Source organism: Daktulosphaira vitifoliae, unplaced genomic scaffold, assembly GCF_025091365.1.
Source record: "Daktulosphaira vitifoliae isolate Bord-2020 unplaced genomic scaffold, ASM2509136v1 Scaffold_3, whole genome shotgun sequence".
Lineage (NCBI taxonomy): Eukaryota > Metazoa > Arthropoda > Insecta > Hemiptera > Phylloxeridae > Daktulosphaira > Daktulosphaira vitifoliae.
Window position 1 is genome coordinate 23,802,538 of NW_026099574.1, and position 25,042 is coordinate 23,827,579.

The 25,042-nt window shown below is 25.1% G+C and overlaps 3 non-coding genes across 3 annotated transcripts; all 3 read right to left on the reverse strand.

Moving 5' to 3' along the window:
- Positions 1–11,306: 11,306 nt before the first annotated feature.
- Trnaa-agc (transfer RNA alanine (anticodon AGC)) lies at positions 11,307–11,379 on the reverse strand. The gene has a single exon. It is a non-coding gene; the product is annotated as a tRNA-Ala (tRNA).
- Positions 11,380–14,232: 2,853 nt separating this feature from the next.
- Positions 14,233–14,305, reverse strand: Trnaa-agc (transfer RNA alanine (anticodon AGC)). The gene has a single exon. It is a non-coding gene; the product is annotated as a tRNA-Ala (tRNA).
- A 1,432-nt stretch (positions 14,306–15,737) lies between these two features.
- Positions 15,738–15,810, reverse strand: Trnaa-agc (transfer RNA alanine (anticodon AGC)). The gene has a single exon. It is a non-coding gene; the product is annotated as a tRNA-Ala (tRNA).
- Positions 15,811–25,042: the final 9,232 nt, after the last annotated feature.

The window sequence follows — 25,042 nt, forward strand, 5'->3', positions numbered from 1 at the left end:
TAAATATTTTAAGTTTTTAATAGCCTGAAAAATTTAAGGTTGAATTTAAATTAGACTTATACAATAAAATAAATAAAATATACTTGCTACTAGTATATACTAGTCAAAAATACATTAATTTGGACTTAAAGATCTTAAATATAAATCATTAAGAAAATTTTATTTAACCTTTTTTATTTCTTTAAGTATTGTATAATTTCATTAAATAAATAAATGCCATATTATTAAGAATAAATTTTAATAGTGAATCTAAAATTTAATAATTGACATTAACGTGATGTGGCTGTACTCAAATTGTTCTATTTAAAATATTTACATCTTCTGTTCATCTAAAAAAGTAACTTTGTACTGCGCTGGATTCATTTGATAAATAAACAGTTGATAAATTAAGGATAAAACACTGATTTTTCTAAGAAACTATAAAATATTTAAATTTTTTATGAAGGAAAATAGTTAATGAATTTAAAAATATGTGCAATAACATACAGCTAAATAGTTGTTTACATTCCTTTAAGATTAAAATTCTTAATTTTTTTTAAATATAAACCCCTATTTTTAGTTTAATGATATGTTAGAATAAACTAATTGAAACAATTTTGTAATCATTATTCTTTTTATTCAATTAACCGTTTGCGTTTTACAATAATTTAAACATTTGGATTTAAAATAAAAATTCATTAACTTGGTTTTATGAAAACCAAATTAGAAATTGTTCTAGCTGTCGTAAGTGACAGATATAATAACAAGAATTGTCAATAAAAACTTGTTTATGTAACATCAGTAATGCAACTGAGGTTAAATAAGGTAGTCTCCGGGTCTCCATGGACATAAAACTATAGTAGTGGTGAGTATGGGTAGTGTAATGTCGCCACTACTCTACATTTTAAAAGCTATCTGGACTCTGCCTTAAAAAATATTTCTCATTGCGCTACTATGTGGCATCATAAAATTATTACTACTTCTGTATGCTAAGAAAAAAATTATCAATAGAAAATTGGTCAAAAATCGCTAAAGTTAAACAAAAGAATAATTCATCGAATAAAAAATACTTCTATTTTCTATAGAAGTAAAATATCTATTAAAAAAATATCAATTAACTAAAAATAGGAGTTTTCACTAAAGAAAATTAAAATCTATTTCAATTAATAAGACTGATTTCTTCTAAAAATATGATATACCAAAATAAAATAAAATAAATAAATACTTTTAGTGTACAAATACCTGAAATAATAATATTACTTTTTTAAATAAGCACAATATTATTGCGTTCTGTCGTGATAGTAATATTGTTAATCTAACGATGCGAATAAAGTCATTCTTCTAAACAGGACGAGAAAAAAGTTGTCTTTGAGCCATCGTGGATGAAAACTAATAAGTGAAATTGAAGTATTTCATAATCTCAAATGTAAAATTGAATATTATGTTAAAGTATCGTAAAAAAGTTTTGTACATAAAAAATTAAAGGTGGGGGTAGTAGCTACACTGTTGTCTTCTGATGTAATATTTTTCAGGAAACAGTCACATAAAAATACGTAGCCGATTTAAAGTTTAAAATGTTTTTTTTTTCTTACAAATTTTGAAAATCAATAAAATTATTATTATAATATTTTTGAAAAGTGATCGAGTCATTACTTAGGACGTCTTATATAAGGTGAATTTTATAATTACATGCTTCGATGTTGAGAAATTATAACAATTCAATAACATTAGTGTAGATAAAACTTAAAAAAAAAATCCTCTGAATTATAGTGTTCAATTTTTTAAAATAAGCAAACACTATGTAGTATGCTGAAATTTTGTATTTTGTTAGGTGAGTAATTATTATGGATAGTTCTTTCACCGACAGTACTTCTATGTCAAATAAAAAAAAATTCACAAAGATTTTATTTAAATAATACTTTGATATAATTACCAATATAGGCATAAATAGAGCTGCTAAGAAGAACTTAGCCCCTCCAAAAATAAAAAAAAAATTGTTTAGAGAGTAGGAAGTTAAATATAATTGGTCTCTAATGATGTTGAAATCGCGACAATGAATTTAATTAAAAATATTATTTCAAGTGGATCATTTATAAATATGTCATGTTTCTCAACTACCAAGCTTTAAAGGTACCAAAAAAATTATGTTAATTATCATTTCAAAAAGCTTCAAAATATTAAAAGACTAAAAATGTTTTTTTTAATCTTTATTAAAAATGTTATCAACATTATTAAACCATTTAAATAAAAATTTGTTTTATGAGTCGCAATAGTAAAACACCTAGTTTTAATTAAAGTTGAAATAATTAAAGAAGAAATGAAAAATGTGTAAATCGATATTATAAAACACTATTGTTAAATTATTTAAACCAAGTTTTAAGATAAATAGTAAGAACAAGACTGAACTAAAGGAATAAGGAAAATTAATATGGTCTTTTCAGTTAAATTTAAAAACATAAAATCTATTATGACCGTATGTTGGAAGGCTTCATTGGCTTATGGTGTATGGTTTATTCATGATACTTATTTTGTACTATAAAAAACTTAATTTAATAGCCAAGTTTTACCTTTTTTGTTGAGTTTTAGTTAAAAAAGTTTTCTAGTCATTAAATTATTTTAATTACCGATCCATTACACAGTTTTAGACAAACAAAAGAATTATAGATTGTTTTATATAAAACACATGTCCGAGTATTGATTATTGATTATTAAATTATTTATTTCCATTGAACATTTTAATTGAATAAAAAAATAATAATCAAAAGGGAATTACATTTCGTCATCGCTTATTTGTGTTTATGAATATTTTCTAGGAAGAAATTGTTCTGAAAATGTTTACTAACGAACATTATTTGAAGAAAGGTTAATTAAATATATAGTAATTCTTATATTATTACCACTTTATAAATCGAAAAATTGTTTTCTTTATTTATATACACATAATCTGTTCCAAATAGGTACAATAAGAGTATTAGCTAAAATAATAATATGTCATAATTACTTAACTTAAAGAAGCCATTGATAATACTTTTAAGTGATTATTATTATTTTTCCTTAAGTTAAGTTAATAGATTTCTACACCATTTGCACTTTAAACATCTCGGAGAGTTACCAGGAATAAAATTTGTTGAAAAACCTTTTATTAGAGGATTGAAGTAGCCTCTCACTTCAATCCTCTCGAGTCGAGTGTAAAATCTTTTATAATATAATATTGCTTCTTCTTTCACAGTTTTAATTTAAAAATTAAATCGAAAAATAAAAATAATAATTGAGAACTCTTTGAATTCCTTTAGTTACATGTTTACTCTATATAACAATCATAAAGTATGTTCATCATAAGGAGAGAAATCGCTCAAAAAATTACAATTTTTAAAATCAGCAAATTTTAATATTAGCTTTGATGAAAAACAGTAAAGATATTAATTTTACTAAGGTTTGTTTTTTTTCTTATCTGTCGCCACATTTTCTTAACTCTCACCGGACCAATTTTTTTCAATGATACGTCAAAAGATCATAAGTCGTAACTAATTGAAGCCATTGCCCTTAAAAATTGATAAAGTTTCCCTTGTTTCCTGTAAATGGGGTAAATTCTCAAAAAATTTACAATTTTTTTACAATCGGTAAAGTTTGACATTTTTACATTTTTTTTTTCTTAAAATTGTCCTAACCTTATGAAAAATGAACGATTTAAAAGAAATATTTCTTTTTTATAAATACCTTACGTACTTTTTTATTGAATATAATTTTTTTGAAAATCTGTCCCTCTACCTACCCACAGGAGGATACAAAATAGCAGTTTTTACACAAAATGTTAACTTTTAAAAATGTTCCGAAAGTACTTTAAAGTTTAAACTTCAAACATATGTTAAATAAAAGCTTATGTCACTTACTATAAATTAAAGTTTTTTTTATAATTAAAAAAAAAGTTTCCCCCGGACAACTTCTTTAACTAAACAGATCTTCTATCTGCAAATAGCTGTCGCAATTAAATAACATGCTATTTCAATGTTCAAATTTTATATTTTATATTTTAAATTGCTACAAATTTTTGAAAAATGTATGGATCATTACAATTTATTTTAGAAATACTTCATACATATTCTTTTGCCCTTATATAGAAAGGATTCAAAACTTGAAACATTTGCATAAAAAGTAGACATTTTTCAACTTAAATTTTGGAAAACTCCAAAATTAAATCATACAATAAATTAAAGCTTGTGCTATTTATTATAAATTAAAAAATATATATTTGTATCAACACCTTCTTATATATGTAAACTTCAACGAAAAAGTGTTATTTTGGTGTAAAAATTCGCCATTTTTCATGCTGTTATATTTTCTATTTCAATTTTTTTTCAATTAATTTGTCTCTAATTTTTAGGTTAAAGGTATAGTTGTATAAGAGGGAGTTAATTACCCCCATTAACTTTACAAAAGTAAATAATAATTTATTTATTTATTTGTGAACTAAAAATATTAAAAAACTGTGAGGTCATATTGTATTTGGCATAATTCGAAAATTCCTTTGAAAAATAAAATATAGTTTACAGTCTGCATCGAAGCGTTTTTTATGATTATGATTTTAATCGTTGTCAGATTTAAATACTTTACTAGCATCCATTTTGCACCGTCCGACTATATTGGTTCTATTTTCAAATGGCATCATACATATTTAATTCGCATAATTATTAGATAATGATCTAATTTAAAAAATGAATATTCGATAATGACAATTTTTAGATTTATTAATGGTTACCGATAGAATTATGAACTTGTAGAAAATATTCTACAGAGTCGAATGAAGCTATTTTAGACTCTGGGCACTAGTTACAAAAAATTAATTTTGTAGGCATAAAAAGGCACTGTAATGCAGATGTTGATAAATATATTTTTTTTTAATTTTAAAATAAGTTCTACAGTATTTCTTGTTGGTAATGAGTACAGTGCCTATAGTATCTAATGAATAACGCGGCACTGACTTTCTCGCTTAGAGTAAATTTTGCGATTATAATTCTTATATATATATAGTATCAGTAAGAATAGTTTACTTAAGTTGAAACATCAAAATTGTAAAATTTAAATGAGAAACTTAAAATCAATTTGGAATCAGAAATGCATACACGAGCTGTACAATGTTGATTTCATTTGATCCTTACTTGGATAGAACGTCGATTTTTCACCTTGTTTTTTTGCATAAATAAATAAGTTCCTGAATGGATTTATAATAAACTATACTAGCAACAATGCTCCGAGTATTTTATCCAATGAAGCATCTCTCGTCTTCTTCCAGATGGCCACGTCTTTGCTTAATGCTAATGTCAACAATAAGGTTTATACCTTATTTTGCAATTGATTAATGTACAAATAAAAATTTGTCTTAATGTAACCCACGCAAAACAAAGTTCTCGAGTATACATATTTTGCTATTTTAAGGCGTTACGTGTGATCTAATTGGCACAAAAAAATAACAGCGTTTCCTGAAAAACTCAATACATCCGCTCATATAAGAATGAATTGGAAGAATATTTCCATCAATTATTTCCAGCATGAATAAATCGATATTGCATAATTATTGTTACTCATAAGTCAAACGTGATTTGCGTATAGCGTGTTACATAATCATTAAGCACAATGCTCACACAAATAATTCACAGCTAATCTAAATTTCGCTGCAATGTCTAGATTTGTATAACTACTATTAACTCAATTCTACAAGAATAATTATTTTGAAATAAGAGAAAATTTGTTTATAAAAAAATTAAATATGTAAAACAAACAAATTGTTTTCATTAATAAGTGACTTAATTAATCATTGTCATTTAAAATTGTTAAACGCGAAATTACAATTTCAAACATGTTTTTACTGGCGTTACATGATAATTTTTCAATTTGTATTAATATTTCATTATAATCTCATATAATTTTTTACAAATCGTATTAAATGAATAAAATTGCAACTAATTTTTGTAAAAAAAAATATTTAAAATTCATGTGTGAACGATATCAAAGCAATATTTTATCATTTTTAATGAATTCTGTCTATTTAAAATAATGAAAAGTGCACTATATCATCGCTATTGCTTATTATTGTCTAAACGTACGTTTAAAAATGTTGTAAATACATATTTTTTATTTGAGAAATAATCTAATTAAAATATTATATATGATAACTATTAAAATCAATGAACAAAATGGCGTTATTCAAAACGTTTTGAAAAATAAGATAACCTAAAACGTTAAGAGTAAATAGGCTTTTTTTTACTATAATAACATTAAAAAAACTCAAGATTATGCGTTATCTCGAATTCGTAACGACTACATCATGTCTTTAGATGTTGTATTAAACATATTACTTAAGAAGTGAATACTTTCGGCCATATTTTATTAAAATACCGTATATTTACTGCTTTTATTTTTTATTATTAGGAAAAACCTAATAACCATATTTGCTCTTTTCCTTCGCTTCATCCACCACGAAACGACGACGTTTATCCCTCAAAACCCTTTAAAAATGCATAAGTTACATTAAATATATACACATATTGTACACTCAATGACTGTGATTTGAATCGATTTCCGTAAAGTTTAAACACCGAAGTTTAGATAAAGTTGATGTTGGATGCTCTAGGGACATTTTGATCGGACCGGAAACGTCAGTACATTATTATTATGTGTGTGCGCGTGCGGAGCATTGAAACACACATAGCGTAAACTGTAGAATTCACAACACCGTAAACGGCCCTGTGCCGGCGGTTGTGTTAAGCTTTATATAAAATATACCGTGTACTTGGCAATCGAGAAGATTCGATTATTGTTTTAAAAATACATAATTTATCACGAGCTACTTTTGAAGAAAATCCAGTGTACGGTCTTTGGAAAATTACATCAGTCATTATTAATATATACACCTGCACAGTGCGCAAAACTTATAAATACATAACGATATTAGTTGTTTATCGTTCCATAAAATATATTGTTTTATTCACAAAGAGTGTTTTTCTGTTCCAGGTTTGAAAGAAATTCAATTTGCTAATATACCATCACGTAGACTGTATCCTTTTTCTTGCGTATTCCTCCACAACAATAGATCTGAAATATTCAATTTGAATATATTACAATCACAGTACTCGCGATAGAATACGTTTCTCGACTTATATGAATTTATGCACAAATCTTGTCAATTATTGTGTTATCAAAAAACATTTAAGTTTTTGGAATTCGCCTAATGTTTAAAATATAGTACCGGTTAAATTGATTGAACGTCACGCTAAAAATTATAGGACATATATTTGTCATCTCGCCTTATGCTTAAAAAGCATCTGGACGATAAGAGAACATTTTTTAAGGCACTTCTTGCCACAATTTATCGTGTAGGAATCGCAATAATATGTCAATGTCACGAGTGACTAGTGATAATGCGCGATGTTACCATAATTCATCCAATCAAAAATAACGTGGTACAATATATGTAACTGATATTATACACGGAATACTGAGTAGAATTATTTTTAAAAAATGCTTACCAAATCCATATCAGTATGTTGACTTTCTTTATTTTTAAAAAAGTGAATAATTAAACATTATTAGTATAATTTAATACATCTATTTAATTAACAAATTTTTTAAGATTAAAATCATTATATTTTTTAGGAATGATATTTATTATGTCAAATCAATATCTCATACTAAAATCAATTTAATCATAACTAACAAGTTGAATTTTATCTTTTGTTAATTTACAATGAATGTTTGAAATCAAGAAAAATTTGGCTTTTTCATTTCCACTACCATAAAAAACATTTATTTCCGATTATTATAAACAAAAATTATATAAATAAGTTGTTATGAAATACTAAGATAAAATTCAATGTATATTAATATAATGTAAATAATGTTATGTTTGAGTATTTGAATGTTATTTAGACTAAATTCTATAATCTATACATGTAATTCATATAGTAAATAAATTAGTTACTAAAGTTATATTAACCACTGGTAATTAATTTGTACTATTTTTTTCTAAACTGTAAACAAATAGTCAAAATTATACCTACACACTAAGAATGGGTATGGAATTATTTTAATAATTATGTTTAATGGCAGTTAAACATAATTATGTTTTGAAGGGAATTATAACTTTGTTACTGTGTCCCTTCTTAATCATTTTTCATACAAAACCTACCGTAAATTCATGATATTATTTTATTTTAACTAAAACATATGACAGTTATTTAACATAAAAAGGTGTAAATGGAACCCAGAATCTTTAGCAAAAAGGGGATTCATATTCATACTCTATCCCATGAGAACGCTCTTGCTTAATGTTAAATTGAATAATTAAACAAAAAATAACTTGCCTACTTTTTATACGTCGCAGAGTATATAAATACTATTAAACTGTGCATTGTATATAATTTATCATGTGTATACTTACGTTTACTGAGAAAAATAATTTAACAAAAATAAATAAATAATAGTATATGATAATAAATGAATATAAAAAATTATTTTTAAAGAAAAAATAAAGTTTTTCATTCAATCGATTGATTTATAAAATATTTTAAGAATGCGTATGGATTGTTTTAAATGATTTGTAAAATAACATAATAGTTAATCTAAATTTCTTTATTTGTGGACGATAACCAATAAACATAACTCTACATAAAACAGGTTATGATTCACAATTTTTCAAAACATCAGAAAGATTTTAATAATCAAATACTGGTTTAAACATCGAATGTTAACATGCACAATTATTACTAATTTTTATTTTTTAGAGTACTATTTAAATAACTACACAATTTTTATTGAATTGAATTTAAAATTGAAAATATTTTGTAGAGGTTGACGTAAACAAATATTGAAATGATTGTTCATGGAATAATTTTATTGGATGAAAACAAATGTTGCATTTCGCAGTAAAAAATGATGCGATGTGGATTTTATTAATATAATCTACAATATCATGTTATCAAAACCTACAGACATCTCTGTCTATTATATATTGCAACGATACTACTTCTGTTATAGAATGAAATTTACGATCATTAAATTATAGATGAAAAAGAAGATCTTAACGTTGTATACCATTGCATGCCATACTTGCAAATATTGCAAGTATGGGTTGTGGATAGGAACAAGAGATTTATTCAGTTTAGCAACAAATTATTAACTAACCACTACAGATATTAGGTGTTATATTATTAAAACGTTACACAGACCTAATAAGCTTTTTAGAGAACTCTACCTAAGGTAATTCCATTTTGAAAAGCTTTTTCAGAAATACGTTTGCAACACACGCTACAGTAGGTAATAGAAGCCGTTCTGATGCGCGGCAAATTATACAACCGCTATCGGGTCATAATTTTCGGACACGGCGTCTTAAACACAACAGAATTATTTATGTTACCGCATGATTCCCCATCTCGCCTATTCAGATAACCATATTATACAGTGTACACATTGTAGTTTAACCCTTTTTATCCGAGATCCCTTAGACAACAATATTATTATTTGACGCACAAAAACTCCAGTTCCGTCTTACCATTAATTGTTTGTTGCATTTTGTAAACCTATGACAAGCAAATAAAAAATCTCAATGCTGAATTCACATTAAACACAACGTATAAAAAAATCACTAGCTCTAATTGAAAGCTTACCAATATATTAGGTTTTTATGTGTTGTATCTGAGAGGCTATAATATTTTACATTAAATCCGGATAATATAAAAAATATTTACACAAGTTTCACGTCTAATAAATAGAATTTCTACTAAATCTAAGAATGGGTTTTATTTCTAGAATTTATTCACACTATTCGAATTATTGGTTGTTTTTGCGTCTAGTTCAATTACTCGGTAACTCAAAAACAAAATCCATATCATATTTTTTTGAATGTAATACAATATCATATTTTAAATCATCTGCAAAAAGCATTAACTAAAAATCAAGTGAAGTCATAATTAATTGCATATAAATATTTACATTTTTTTTTTTTTTATTAATAAACAAATTATAATTAAAACAACTCTAATATTATTTCGTGTATTGATTTAGTTTTATATCAGTCATAATAATATTGTTGTATTTAATAAACATGTAATGTATATCGTGTTAATGTAAATAACAATGACTTTATTAATTTTATTTTAATTTATATATAGTGTGATGGTATAAAGAATTAGTTTGATACATTTTTGACAAAACATACAAAGAAAGCTCCCGTTAAAATTATAATTAAATATTATTAAATATTTAACGGTTCAAAGAAACTTTCCCTATTTTACTAATCTTTGACACCTAACTAACCTCAAAAGTTTTAACAATTAAAAAGGTATTTACAGCAATAATTCGACAAATTATAAAATCTTTTGTAATTTAAAAAAAAAAACACATGGTAACACATACCTTCTCAGCTTCGTATCGAAGCTAAAATGTTCGACAACCTACATTAATTATCTGTATAACAAACTGAAGACTACAGAACAAAGCTATATGAGAGGAATTTGTATCATAATAGTTCTATAATAATCAATTGTTGGATGTCTGTAAAATAATTTAATCCTATTTTAATTAGAGACTTATTGTATAAAAATTATAACCATGGAAATTAATAGTTCTACTTCTAAGTAAATCATATAAACTGGTTAAATATAAAATAAAATTTGTCAAATAATGTATTACTTGTTAATAATATGTAATAACTGTACTATATTAAAAATATAATTTTTAATATACATAAACTACTTGTATACACTTAATTGAGATTTTTTGAAAGAATACAAAAAAGATAGAATACAAAATGTTATATTGACAAACACTATTGAAAAGTGATGTATTATATTAAAAATTAAATTGTATTTAAACTGCAAAATAGTCTAATTTTTTTAAATATATAGTTGGTAAAGTAATGTAAAGTATTTTTGAAATAACTAAAATGGTAGAAATTAATAATTTCAATCTCACTTGTATTAATATTTTTATTTTGTATATAATAATTCAAATTTTTTTGAATTCTATCAATTTTTTATTTAAACAATTCAAGTTGAGCTGAATCTAATAATTATAGTCTAGTAGTTTGCTATTTAGTTTGACTAACCGATATATAGACTAGAACTTCAAATTGTTAAACTTATACAGAATTCAGACTGGATTTGTCTTTAGTATTCAGCTCAACTAAAAAATTACTTATTATTACAAAAATATTTCAATACTATAGTAAGTATAATTTGTATTTCAAAAATACAAAAAAATAAACTACCGTTATTTAACTACATTTACAACGAACCATTAAATTTGTATAAAATAATTTTTTACTAAAAAGTATTTGGAGGCGCCGGGTATCGATCCCGGTACCTCTCGCATGCTAAGCGAGCGCTCTACCATCTGAGCTACGCCCCCAGATGAGCGGAAGATGATAAATGTAAGGTATTAGAGCTAATTAAAATGTCAAATTAACATCTCGGGTTATTTGAATTTAAGATTGAATATAATATACCTTGAAGCTGTTTACCTATTTCATTTAAATAGTGAATGGAGGAATTCCCTTAAACTTTATATATTACTTTTCAAAATATAATTAAAAACTAACGGATTTATTAAAATATTTGTTATTTAAAATAATTTTTACACGCGATTAATTAGCATATGAGTGTTATTTTCTGTTAGAATAGAAACTTTTCACTGAACCATCATTACACAAAGCAAAACGTTCCGCTTGCGTTTTATCTCAAATAATTTAATTACCTAACTTATAACCAAAAATAATATCTTGATGAATAGAAACGCTTTAAATTTTTCTTTTCTTTTTTTTTTTTCAAATTTTAAATCACATAAAATGTATTTTTTCAGCGTTTTTATTTGTTTATTAGCCTCTAACATATTATTTTATACATTAAAAAAACACTTCACAGTCAAGTTATTGCTCACATAAAATCTTAAAAACGTATTATTTAAATTCATAACTGTTAACAAAAAATAGAACCATAGAGTAATGCTCTATGGATTGAACTATCTATAACTACTGTTAATAGAATGATTTCAAAATTATATAATTTATGAAATTAAAATATTTTTCTTATCAAATAACATTTTATTTTCATGATATAATTTTGAAATTTTATTATGTTTTATAGATTACATTTAAATAACCTGGTATGGTTTGGACTTGTATGAGTATGGCTGGACCTAATTTTAAGTGAACATTTATATTGAGACAAATTCTCAAGTTGACCACCTCCTACATATAATGCTACTGACTGGCTCAATGTATTTTCTCCTTAAACTACTTCCTCTGTATTTATTTATTTTTATAGCAGGAAAAAATAAGAACAATTCCCTAATATTTGGATATGTATTTAAAAATTGTTGTTTTATTTATAATTCTCAATTTCTTCTTAAGAAATATAGGGATAAATAGGGACAAGCAAAAAGAGAAGACCCTACGAGAAAATTTTTTTTTTAAATCATATGTATGCATACACAACCATAACCATATGTATATTCAGTAAGGAGAAAATTACATTTAGCTCAGCCAAAAAGTTAAACTATCCTACGCTTAAACATTAATCGCTGCATTGAAAAAAACTAACAATTTTATTGTTGATACAGTCAACAACTTTTTTTTGTTGATTAAACAAAAATATTTGTAAGAAGTATAAACAATTTACTAAACAAATAAATATTTTGCTTGAGTAACGAAAATTTAATGGGTTGAAAAAATAAATAAATTGTCAACCGTATTTTTATTTAGTATGGTGTTTCGAGGGATATGCTGTGTATAGTAAGTCCTAGTTGTATACCTATTCTCGTACATAAATTGTAGCAATTTCTTCGCTCCTGAAAAAAAAAATATTCTATGTTCGCCCAGTAGCACACTCAAGATTTGTTTTTAAACTATTTTGTTTATTATTTAATTAAATTCTAGATAATATTAAAAAATGCAATTCTTTACTAAAAAAACTGAAATATGGAGGCGCCTGGTATCGATCCCGGTACCTCTCGCATGCTAAGCGAGCGCTCTATCATCTGAGCTACGCCCCCTATTATTTATTTATAGTTAAAGGGTAACTAGATTACCTTTAACTAGATTACCCCAGTATTAGAAAGTATGATCTAAAAAAGTAATAAAATCTAACATTTCGATATAAAAATTGTCATGTTTTAACATTATTAAATAATTCAATTAAAATAAATACTTGTTTGTTTTTTAGTTAAAATGAAGCCAATATAAATGACACTCAGTTGTAAACCATTCCCCAAATATTGTAAACAATCGTTTTGACTTTATGAAGTAGCTTTTGAAATAGTAGATGTAAGCAATAGTAGTAAAAACACAATGTAAAAAACTGTACTTAAATTTTAATTAAGTGAAAATATAAATTTTACTTAATATTGAAACAATGCAGTTTTCATAATTTATAAATTGTTATCTTCGTGGTAGAACTACGTATTACAAATTTCTTTTTTTTTTCAGAAAATATTTATTGAATTTGAACATATATTTTTTAACATAAACTACTTTATAAAATATTTAAATATATAAAGAAGGAAAGAAGAAAAAATAATCTTACGAGTTCTTACAAGCAATTTATTTAAAATGGCATTATAATTTGTGTTATAAGTTACGAGTATATTATTTTATTAAGTCGCACATGAATCATACTTTTTTCATTTGTAATATTTCAAATGTTTGAAACGTAATTTATTTTAAACCTGTATGCAGTGTAACATAAAATTTAGCCTTAAATTCATAGTTATTTACTAACAGCAGCGGACTGGGTGGCCAACGTCCTAGAGGGCAAAATAATTAAATATTAAGTCTCTGTATTTATTTTTTTCTCAACTCTTCACAAACTAATAATGTTGAAATTTTTACCAGGAACATGAGAATTTTGTACTGAAATTTCCCAAACAATTTTTTAAGTATCATTTGGTAAACAATTTGCATTTGATTCGAAAATTAAATTAGAAAATTTATCTTTTCATTTATTATTAATCTTATAATAGTTATCATAATCGAAACAATATGTTGACCTGGGCAAAAAAATTTTAAAATCCATAACCTTTTTTTAAATTGTCTACTCCCTATATAAACCCTCTATAAAAATGTAAACAATGTTGAAAGTATACTTAAATATCAAATCAATATTAACACAAAATGGTCCAAATAATTGGACAGCACATCCAGTTTGGCTAGTAATTTCTCCCATCATTATAATAAAATTTGGCTTGATCTGGCAAAATGTTACACTATGGAGGCGCCGGGTATCGATCCCGGTACCTCTCGCATGCTAAGCGAGCGCTCTACCATCTGAGCTACGCCCCCAGTTGAGAGTCTTAATAAGCTTTTTAGTATTTTATATTAAGAAGTAGACTATTTTAAAATCTTTAACGGTACTGCATGAAAAACTAGTTGCGCCTGAGGCTTACGTGTTTCGAACATTGGTTAAAATATATCGAACAAGACATTCACTATTGCGTTAGAATTCACTTATGTAGTGAATATTACGGCATTGCCAAACACTATCAATGATAATTACCCTTCATATAATCTTTTTAAAAACTAATATTTTTTTTAAGAATTGACATCATTGAATCGACTACTCAACAATTCAAATGTCATTGACATATGAAGTGCGAGAAGTTTGCTGTGTTGTGTTTAAGACCGCCAAAAACTTCACATGAATTACTGTAATGTGGTAATGGTTATATTTTATTGATTGTTGTAATAATACATTCATATTAAAATCATGAAATTGTAATTATGACTTTTTCCATGCAAGGAATACGGAGGTTTACGTAGAAAAATGTTTTTACCCCTCAAAATATTGAGGAGTAATAATTTAATGATTTGGTACAATACATTGCACTAATATATATTTTTTTAAATAGATATTTGAAAATTGAAAGGGTCGGGAGTCTCATTGTAAATATTAGAATAATAAAAAATTCACTATTATCTGATTAATAAAATAACAATTTATTATGAATACAATTAAGCAGACACAAAATTCTATTTCCTACTGCATCATAATAAAAATTAATGTTGATTAAAAATAAATGATAAATAATATGATTAAACTTTATGAAATAAATGGAATTTTATATAGGAAACTGTACAAAATGATAATCAGGCTTTTGATAATGTATAATGAAGTCATTTTTTATGGACTAGGTAAATGGAAGTAATCAAGTTGTCATATTAACAGATTTATATATTTATTTTAATAGAGAAAGATTCACTATCTTCTTTCATCAAAATAAATAATATAAAGATAAACCTTATACTTGAGTTTATCTAATGACCTATTATGTTATGAATTCATTACAAAAATTGATCAGTTTTAAAATAGAATCAATGGCATTTAAAATTTTTAAAATTAATATTTTATAGCTAATTATTTACACTTTAATTATACTTATTTCTTCGACATATGAATACGGCGAAAAATTCATTTTATCAAATTAATTTTGTTATTCATTTTTATGGTATTAATTTTACCTTTAAGTACATTGGAGTAAAGTAGTAAAACTTTTTAAAGAGGCTAAAAATAATTTTATTTTTTATAAATCGTTTCATAAAATATATAGATTCACTAGATTTTTGATGGGCTAAATACTTAAATAGACACCTAACTGGCAAGACAAAATAATTTATTTATAACGATCAAATTTTTAATATGTTAAAAAATTAATAATGTAATAAGATACAGAAAATTATAAACATATATTAAAAAAAATATGTAAAAATTAACGGATGGAGGCGCCGGGTATCGATCCCGGTACCTCTCGCATGCTAAGCGAGCGCTCTACCATCTGAGCTACGCCCCCCGTACGTCCTTCCTTGGTAAAATAATTACATATAACACAGTTTGTCCTTTCAATAACATAAGAGCTATAAGTGAACTTAACGATTTAAAAACGAATTACTTATATTTTTTGATTAACAAACTATTAATTACTTTTTAGTATTATACATTATAAATTATAAGTATGTCAACTTAATTTCTTAAATAGACACATACACATTTAACTAGCTTATAAAATAGGAAATTATTATATAATTAAGAAAATTACTGGATGATAATAACTTTTGAACCAGTTATTAACAAGTTAAAATTATTATCGGAAATTATTAACATTTTTATACTTAATCAAGTGGAGGAAGGCGACCGAGAAAATGATTAAAATAGTCATACTGTGCCTCTCCGTCAATCTACATTTTTAAATCGTTATAACTTCTGAATTATTGGATTAAAAGTTGTTATCGCTCTGTAATTTCCGTAAATAGATAATCGCCTATATTAAGCTATATTTATGCATGTTGCTATTTAAAAAACCTCAATAAATTTTAAGGGAATGATGCTAAAAAGTAATTAACAGTTAATAAATTAAGAACTAAAGTATCTAACCAAAAATTTTTTTTTTGAAATCATATTTATTTTAATAGTAATTGAGTGGATTATGGTAAACGGATCACCTTGTACAGATAATTATTTTAATTATTGACTATTTTAAACTAAAAAATGTATAATAAGAGTATACGTCTTCTTTTGAAATAAAAAATATATCGGTAACGTACTGAAATTTTTTCAATTAAACATACATTTATTAATCGAACATCCTATGATTATTTAAAAATAAAAAAAAAATTAATTATATGAAAATCTTACTTCATATTAATATTATTTTTCTTTAAAACTATTAAATTTTAATAATAAAAAAATTATATTTAATACTTTGAAATAATATCTGTATCTTCAACAAGGGCATCATTTCAGATTATTTTTTTGGTGTGCGAAATTTCAGGTAGGTCATTTTGAAATTTCATCAGGCTATACTAAAATAGATATGCCTTCTTAAGTAAATTATTCTTCTTTAAATTTTTCCATAGATTCATGAATCACAATCAACATAAGTAGTAAATATAAATTTTAATAATACCTAATATTTTAATATTATATAATATAACGTAGCATCGAGGTCATATCAATCGTTGAATTTTATATTTATCAGTTCATTACCGTTATCAATTATTGCCGTTAATTGCGCGGGAAAAAAGTCGTGATAAAAACTGTTACGAACATCAATATCTTGCGTCCGGTATGAAAATCAATGGTTCAATATGATATATTATTGTTTACTCATTTAATTGATAACTGAATATTTGTTTATTGACCCATGTAACCATGATAATACAATGTTTTGAAATTTGAATTGTTGTATAAAAAAATGGTGCATTATTTTTGTAGGCTAATTAGGAATGTTTTTAAAGTAAGGGTGCAACCGCACACTCTGACGCCCCTGATCTTCAGGACCGTCTTTTAGTTGTAGCACAGAATGTCAATTGCTGCGTCAACATTATTTAAGAAACATCAAATTTTGGATAAAAATAATGTGTAAATAAAAATTATTTACACAATGATTAATAAAGAATAAACTATAGAAAAACTTTTTAACAGAAAAATATAGAAACATAATAAACGACTAATATAAAAATAAAAATTTGCTTTGAGTATCGAATATAAAGAGACGTATGCATTTTATTAAGAAATATTTTTCTGTTTGTACTTAACTTTATCGTTATTGTAAGTTTTATTTCATTCTTATGAAATGACCAGTGACATTGCCACCAGTGACGAAGGATTCGGCTCCCTCCATTTACAGCAATATTCATCATTAAAATAAATTAATGAGCAAAAAAAAGGTCCAAAATATGGACTTTAGTAGATTTTATTATGCTTCCCACCATAATAAAATCCTGGCTACTCCATTGAAGTTAACAGTAGTTGTCAAAATATTTGTTTATTTGTATATTAACTTAGAATTTATTTAAAACTTTAAATTTCTTAAATATTTTTTTATAATTTTATATTTTTTTGTTAACATAATAATAAATTAATATAGTTATGCTAAGTAATTATTTTTAAGTTTTAAAGTTCTAAAATACTCTGGTCAAATTATTCGCTTTTTAACATTTTTTTTGTTTTTATAGACGGACACGTTAATTCTGAAATTTAGAGGAATAAAATGATTTGTTTAAAATATGGTCAAACAAAATAATTTCAAGTACAAATTCGGTTAAAAGTATTTAATAAACAAATAATTGATTGGTATCATATTTTGGAACATAAAGGGTCAACTAATAATACATAACTGATATTTTATAGATAGTTTTGGGTATACTGATGTTATCAATAAAATATCCTGCGTATTTTAAAAACACGAGTTATGTGTTGCAGAATTCACTCACAAAATTTAATAATTTAAATTTTTGCTTTCAATAAAAGACTTTTATTAAAGTATAAATTTATATGACATGTAACGCTTTAGATAAAATGTTAGTTTAGTGAGTAATATTTTTAATACTAGTAGTATTATAGTTACTCAATCTTAAGTCTGCTTAATACCTTAGATTTGTTTTGCAATGAGGAATACTAATCGAGACACTCACGATTCTCGAATATGATAGTCCGTGGGTCCAGTAGATTTTGAACACACATTTATTGTATGTCGATTATTTAACGCCAACCGATCAACAGCAGTTTTTTTTTAATAAATATATTAATCGTTTGTGTCTAAAGAGGTTAAATAAGTGAGACGATGTCATTGTTGTTATATATACTATTGTACGATGAGAACATCTGAGTTCACATTGACCCCAAATGGCTATTGAAATTAGACTTAACTAACAAAATGATCAACAAATGTACAATATATGTATATATAGTAAGACAAGTCCAATTAATTCCAGAATACAAATATCTATAATAGTGATTTAAAAACAATATAGAATATAAACTAACTAAATTTGAATCTTCCCATTCATTCTTGAACTTTGAAAATATTACAGTTAATTAGTAGAAACATTTCAGTATTATTTTATTTATAATATATGTTAAAATAAAAAGATTTATAAAGTTTAATTATAGTTATAATGTTATGGACTCTTGAAGGGTTGGTATTAAATGTTTTTATACTATCATTTTATTTCTTAATAAATCTATATTTTAGTGATTGTAGACATTTTATTTTTTGTTGTAAGAAATATTGAATCAATATTTAAACTATTAATTGTTTAAAATTTCATGGACAACTCATTAGAAGTATAAATTCCATTTATGTTTTTACACAACACCAGTACGAACTGTACCCGCCCACACTACATTCAAACTCAATGTATTTAAAAAATGTAACGAATGAAAAACTTATAAGATAAAAAAAAATTATAAGAATAAAATTATTTGAATTTTTTTTATATATGCTATCATCAAACTAAAAATAATGGTTCACATTAAAGAAAATGAAAGTTACGATTTTTCATCATTGAAGTGATGAAAAAATAAATTATTTAACTACATGTTATTATAGAGTTTTTTAAACCAAAGAACATTTTTCTTTGTAAAAATAAAAAATGTTCAAAAGTTTCCAAGAAAATGAGCGTCTTGAATGAATCACTCTCTCTCTCTCTCTCTCTCTCTCTCTCTCTATATATATATATATATATATATTTATTTATTTATTTGTGTACTGTATATATTTACTTACTTGTATATTTATAAATAATATTTAATTGTATTAATAAAAATTTATTATCCTTTTAATAAAAATGCATGATGCATAGTGAGAATGTTCTACTAAAATTTTTCAACTCTATCTACAAACAAATTTAAAATTTACAAATATCTTATTGAATATATTTAATGAACCTCAGTATATATGACAAATGAAATATTAAATTTAACTACTAAGAATTATTATCATGGCTAATAGTCTTAGTTTCAACATAACAAGTAATAATATTATTATGAGAAGTGACAAACATAGTCTTGGGGAGGGTCTAAAGATTTTGTTGCAGCCCCCAAAAATTATGAAAACTATATGTTAATTTATATAGAAATATTTTTATAAAAGGGACAAGTTAAGTTATTCCACAAAACATTTTGTTAAAATTGCGCCTATGGTGACAAAAACTTTAAAAGTTTATATTTATGTTTTATCCATTCTTTATAAGGATATAAAAAAAAGTTTTATACTTACATACTTATTTTAATAATATATTTTATATCAATGTCATGTTTAAAGTTTTTTTCAAGATGAGAATACTACAATATTAGTTATTATATATTAATTACAATTATTTTAAATAAAGAATAAAAAATTAATTGTTTTTGTGCATGCAAATATATTTTTCAATTTCAATATTCAATATAAGTATTTCTAAAACTAAATTTAAAAATCGTTATCCTTGAAAATATTTTTGTTACAGTTTTTAACTAGTGTTTAATTAAAGTACATTATACCTTTAAAAAAAATAAAGGAAAAAATGACAAAGAGCTAACATATAAATAGATTTGGAAAACCTACGACACACTTCTAAATATCATTAACTGTATATTGTATTGCCGGTATTGAACGCCAACATTACCAATAAAACTGCAAAGATTAGACTGTTAATAATCGTTTATAAAATATGTCGATTTATTCATAAATGTAAATTAATTTAACAAAAAATCTTTTAATTATATCATTCTTTAAAAATTTTATTTTTTAGAACAATTTGTTGATTTATATTTATTATTAAATTTAATAATTGACGAAATTAAAAAATGAATTGCTTTGAAAAATAACAGTATGTGGTATAAAATGCGCATCAATGGTCAATTTTTGACACCATACATAACACAAATAAAAAAAACTTATCCTGTAACTCAATAACATTTGAAGTATATAAAATAAATAGAATGTTAACTGCAAGCTTTATGACAGTCTCTTAGTTTATAATTTCTGTTAGAAAACCTAGTTAGTGTAATTTCAACAGTATCCAAAGTAATTTGGTCTTAAAACTTCTCAAATAAACATGTTTTTTTTCGGTACAATTTCTTTTAAGATTAAATGCGTAAACTACAGTTGTATTAAAAAAACCGTAAAATTAAATGCTTTAACATTTTTAATTTAACGAAAAATCCACTTAACTATGAAAAATAGCGTGGAAACTTTTTAACTAAATAATTATTTATTTTTACATACAAAACAACCATCTGTAATGTGTTGTCGCATTAATATAGTTATTGTATTAAAAATTTAATAAAAATATTTATTAATTTTAGAAGTAAATAAATACTTTATAACAAATAATCTGGACGAATAACATCAATTGGACAATTTTATTAACATAAAAATGTCATATATAACTTATTATGAGAATGTCTATGAAATATACTTGTTGCGTAAATCTATTATGATTTTTTTTTTACTTTAAAAATAACTTATTTCAGTTTACGTACGAAATGTATGTATATTTATCATAAATTATACAATAATTATGCAGAGAGCCATAATTAATATAATTTTTCGTCCTCTGGCAATAGAATAATGTTTAATATATTTTAAAAATTATTCTAAAATTATCATCGAAATATTATTAATATTTTTAGAAAAATAATAAAAACTTGCTATTTTAAAACTTTGAAAAAATTAAAAATTAAAAATAATTGTCATCATCATCTATTAAAGGCAATGCTTTGTCGTTGAAGCCCTTCGTCTCTGTTTGACGCCAAATTCTTCAGTGAAACAAAAGACGCACAATTGATGAGTTTCAGGATATGCTCAAAATATTGTTTCCTTGGGCGTCCTCTTGATTTCTTTCCAGTTATTTTTCCTTCGAAGATGTTGATTATTAAGTCATTGTGTCGGATGATGTGTCCGATTAACTTTATTTTTCTCGATTCAATCACCTTCATCAGCTATCTCTCTTCTCGTACTTCTTCTAGCACTTGCTCATTTTTTTTCTTGTCTATTCATTTTGCTTTGTCATTTTTCTCCACATCTATTACTCTAATGCTTCTTGTTTGCTTCTGTCTTTCTTGTCAATTGTCCATGTTTCAAATAAATTGTAATATTATTAAAAACAAATTATTAAGACAAACATTTAAAGAAATAATTATTACCAGAATTTATACGACAGTAACAATAGGGTTTGCAAAAAATCTTTCAATGACTTGGTGTATTTGAATTTAACTGTTGAAAAATATGTTTTACATTTGTCTTAATTTCATGATCAAGTTATTAGGAATAGGTAATAAATTCAATTGAATTAAAGACTGTGCAGTTATTTTTTTATTAACTTTCAAAATTGCTTATGAAAATAAAATTTTAGTTCATATTGAAGTGATTATTATGCATAAAATAATACTACAAAAATTGTTTTAATGGTAAAACTTGGTAGGCGATTATAAAATCTACTCTGTCGATAAACCATAAAAGTTTAACAACCAATTGGAGGTGTGGTCGTTATTTTTTTTACATCTCAAATAATCAAAAGATACGCCGTGATGCGAATAGCTACAATAAAAATAGACAAGGCCTTCAGACACGTACAACTATTGCTGAGGATACACGAGGTGCAGAATTCGTATAGAATGGAAAGGGACCGGTGCATGGGCTATAAGATGAGGCTAGAGGGTTAAGAATTCGAGACACGTGTAAACTCTACTGCCTCAACCGCCGCCACTGCCACCCATTGTGAGGGCTGTAAATTTGATTTCGCACCACTGTTTACCGTTGGCCGATTACGTTCAATGAATACATCATTACATGGCATAAGCTCTAAGAAAAAGAATAACTTTTTAAAAGGATAAAATTGAAATTTTAGTTGTTTTATTTAATCTAATATCAATTACTACAATGTCATTTCTATTTTTTTTTTCAAACATATAATAAAACGTTAAGTATTTGACGTTAAAATTAGTACTTTGTGCAAATAAAACTTGTAGTTTGTTTAGAATTAGAAAAAAAATATTTTTATTAAATATATTAAGTTAATTATAATACAAATTAATAAATATTTATAGCTTTATTATTATTTATTCACATACGTGAATATTACTATATTGGACAATACTACTAATAGTATCTATTCTCAAATCGAAATCGTTGACAGTATAGTAATACGAATCAAGCCATCAAACTGTATTATAAAATTAAGGTATCTCTATTCTAATTTAATATAATTGTTTATCATAGCTCTATCCAAATGTATTGTTATCGATCAGTAATTAGTATTATATTATAATATTTGGATAGCTAACGGTATTCGGGGTGGTCGTAGACTTGTAACTTACTACAATATATAATAAATAATATATTATTATATATAACATTCAGTAATAGCCGAATACAATGATGAGTACCACACACATACTGGACGAGCTAGGCCGCGAATAAAAAAATGTACGAAAAAATGTGATTTACAATTGTACACACACCGCACAATGAACATCACGTCCAAAGAAAAGTATATGAGATAGATGAAAAGTATATGTATGTGAGGTTCATCGAGTGTGTGCGTGCCGGATGGTTCATTGCTCGCTCACTGGTCGGATCCAATAAAATAATAATATATTTTCAGAAGTATGTGATATAGATAGATACGACTAAGTAACGTGCGATATTCGAACCTTAAAAGAAACTAAGTTACACGTTGTATTTAATAAATAGCTGTGTAGTATTACATTTCTTACAGCAACATCCCAAATAATCACTGGACATTAAGTCAAATTTCGACCACCGCCTAATGCAAGTGGGATGCTGCAGGCAAACACGATGCTCTCTCGCTGGTCTGAGTAAAATTACCAAGGTCATCAATCGAACCCAATTTTCGTTTTTTGTTTATTATCTTTTTTTTTTTCAATTTTCATTTGTACAACCCGAAAACGAAGCACACAGATCGTTAAGTATTTTATTTCATTAAAATACGTTCGATGATAATTTTGTTTCCGCTGCTGAACTAGGAAATGTTCATCTGTTGCATCGATGTAATCCGGTTGACCGCATTCGAAAATTGAAGGTATCATTCTACTGTTATTATGTGTATACATGTACATTCTGTTGTTATTATTGCAACCAGCATCACCTCGATTCCCTCATTTCTTCCCCATTGTTCTTGAAAACCATATAAGTATGATAATACGTGTCTTGTATTATAAGATTTTACTCGAGTAAAATACAAGTTAAAAAAAATTCCAATACTTATTTAAGATTAAAAATTATAATTAAAATCATAAAAATTATTTAGCTCAAATAGTCACAAAAATTACTAAAAAATCCTGTTGTTACTAAAGCGATGGAACAAATTAAAAACAATGTTACCATCGTTAGTGCTCAATGCTTACTATGGGAGAGGTCAGTATTTTTAAATTTTAATAATATTGGCCACAAGTGAGGAATTATTATTACATCTAGTATTTATATGAATATTTATTTTTGTGTAATATTCCGTAAATTATTACTATTCAGTTAATAGCTGAAAAAACGTTGATGTAGAGGTTTAAAAAGATGAACATCCTTTTGATGCTTACTTGCTATTAAAACCTGATATTATCAAGCATAGATAAATCTGCTTTGTTAATTCCAAATTTGTTTTTTTCTTCCCAAGTTTGCCTGATAATTAATCATCTGATATATTAGTTTATGAAACTAATTAAAACATTTTAAAAATGGAATTTGAAATACATCGTAAGCTCTTATAAAATCTGATTTCTTTAAGTTTAATAGTTTTTAATTATTATGTTTATTATATTATTTATTTTATTCATAGTTTTTATGTTTATTTGTCTAAAAATGTACCCTGCCACGTATAAATTGATTTTAGACATTTTGACTTTAATAAATTTATAGACCAAGGATGGAAAATAAATTTGCACATTTTTCAAAATATGAGAAAATTAAGAATTTTAAGACAAAATTTTAAACAATTGACTTATTTTTAAAACTTTATTTTTATTTGCAATATACTAGATAAAAAAAAAATGTTATTATAAATTAATTAACAATTTTAACCATTTATTTTACAGTAAAAAGCATCATCGCGTACCACGAATTAAAATAATATAAAAAATTCGTGAGTACAATTCAGTAATATATTTAAATGCACTATCTTATTTTATTTCTGTTTTTTAAATTATCTCATTTCATTATTAGTTTATATTTAATTAATTTAAGACCTCCTTGAAAGATATAATCTCATAGGTTCATTAACTAATTGGAAAAATTATCCAAGTAT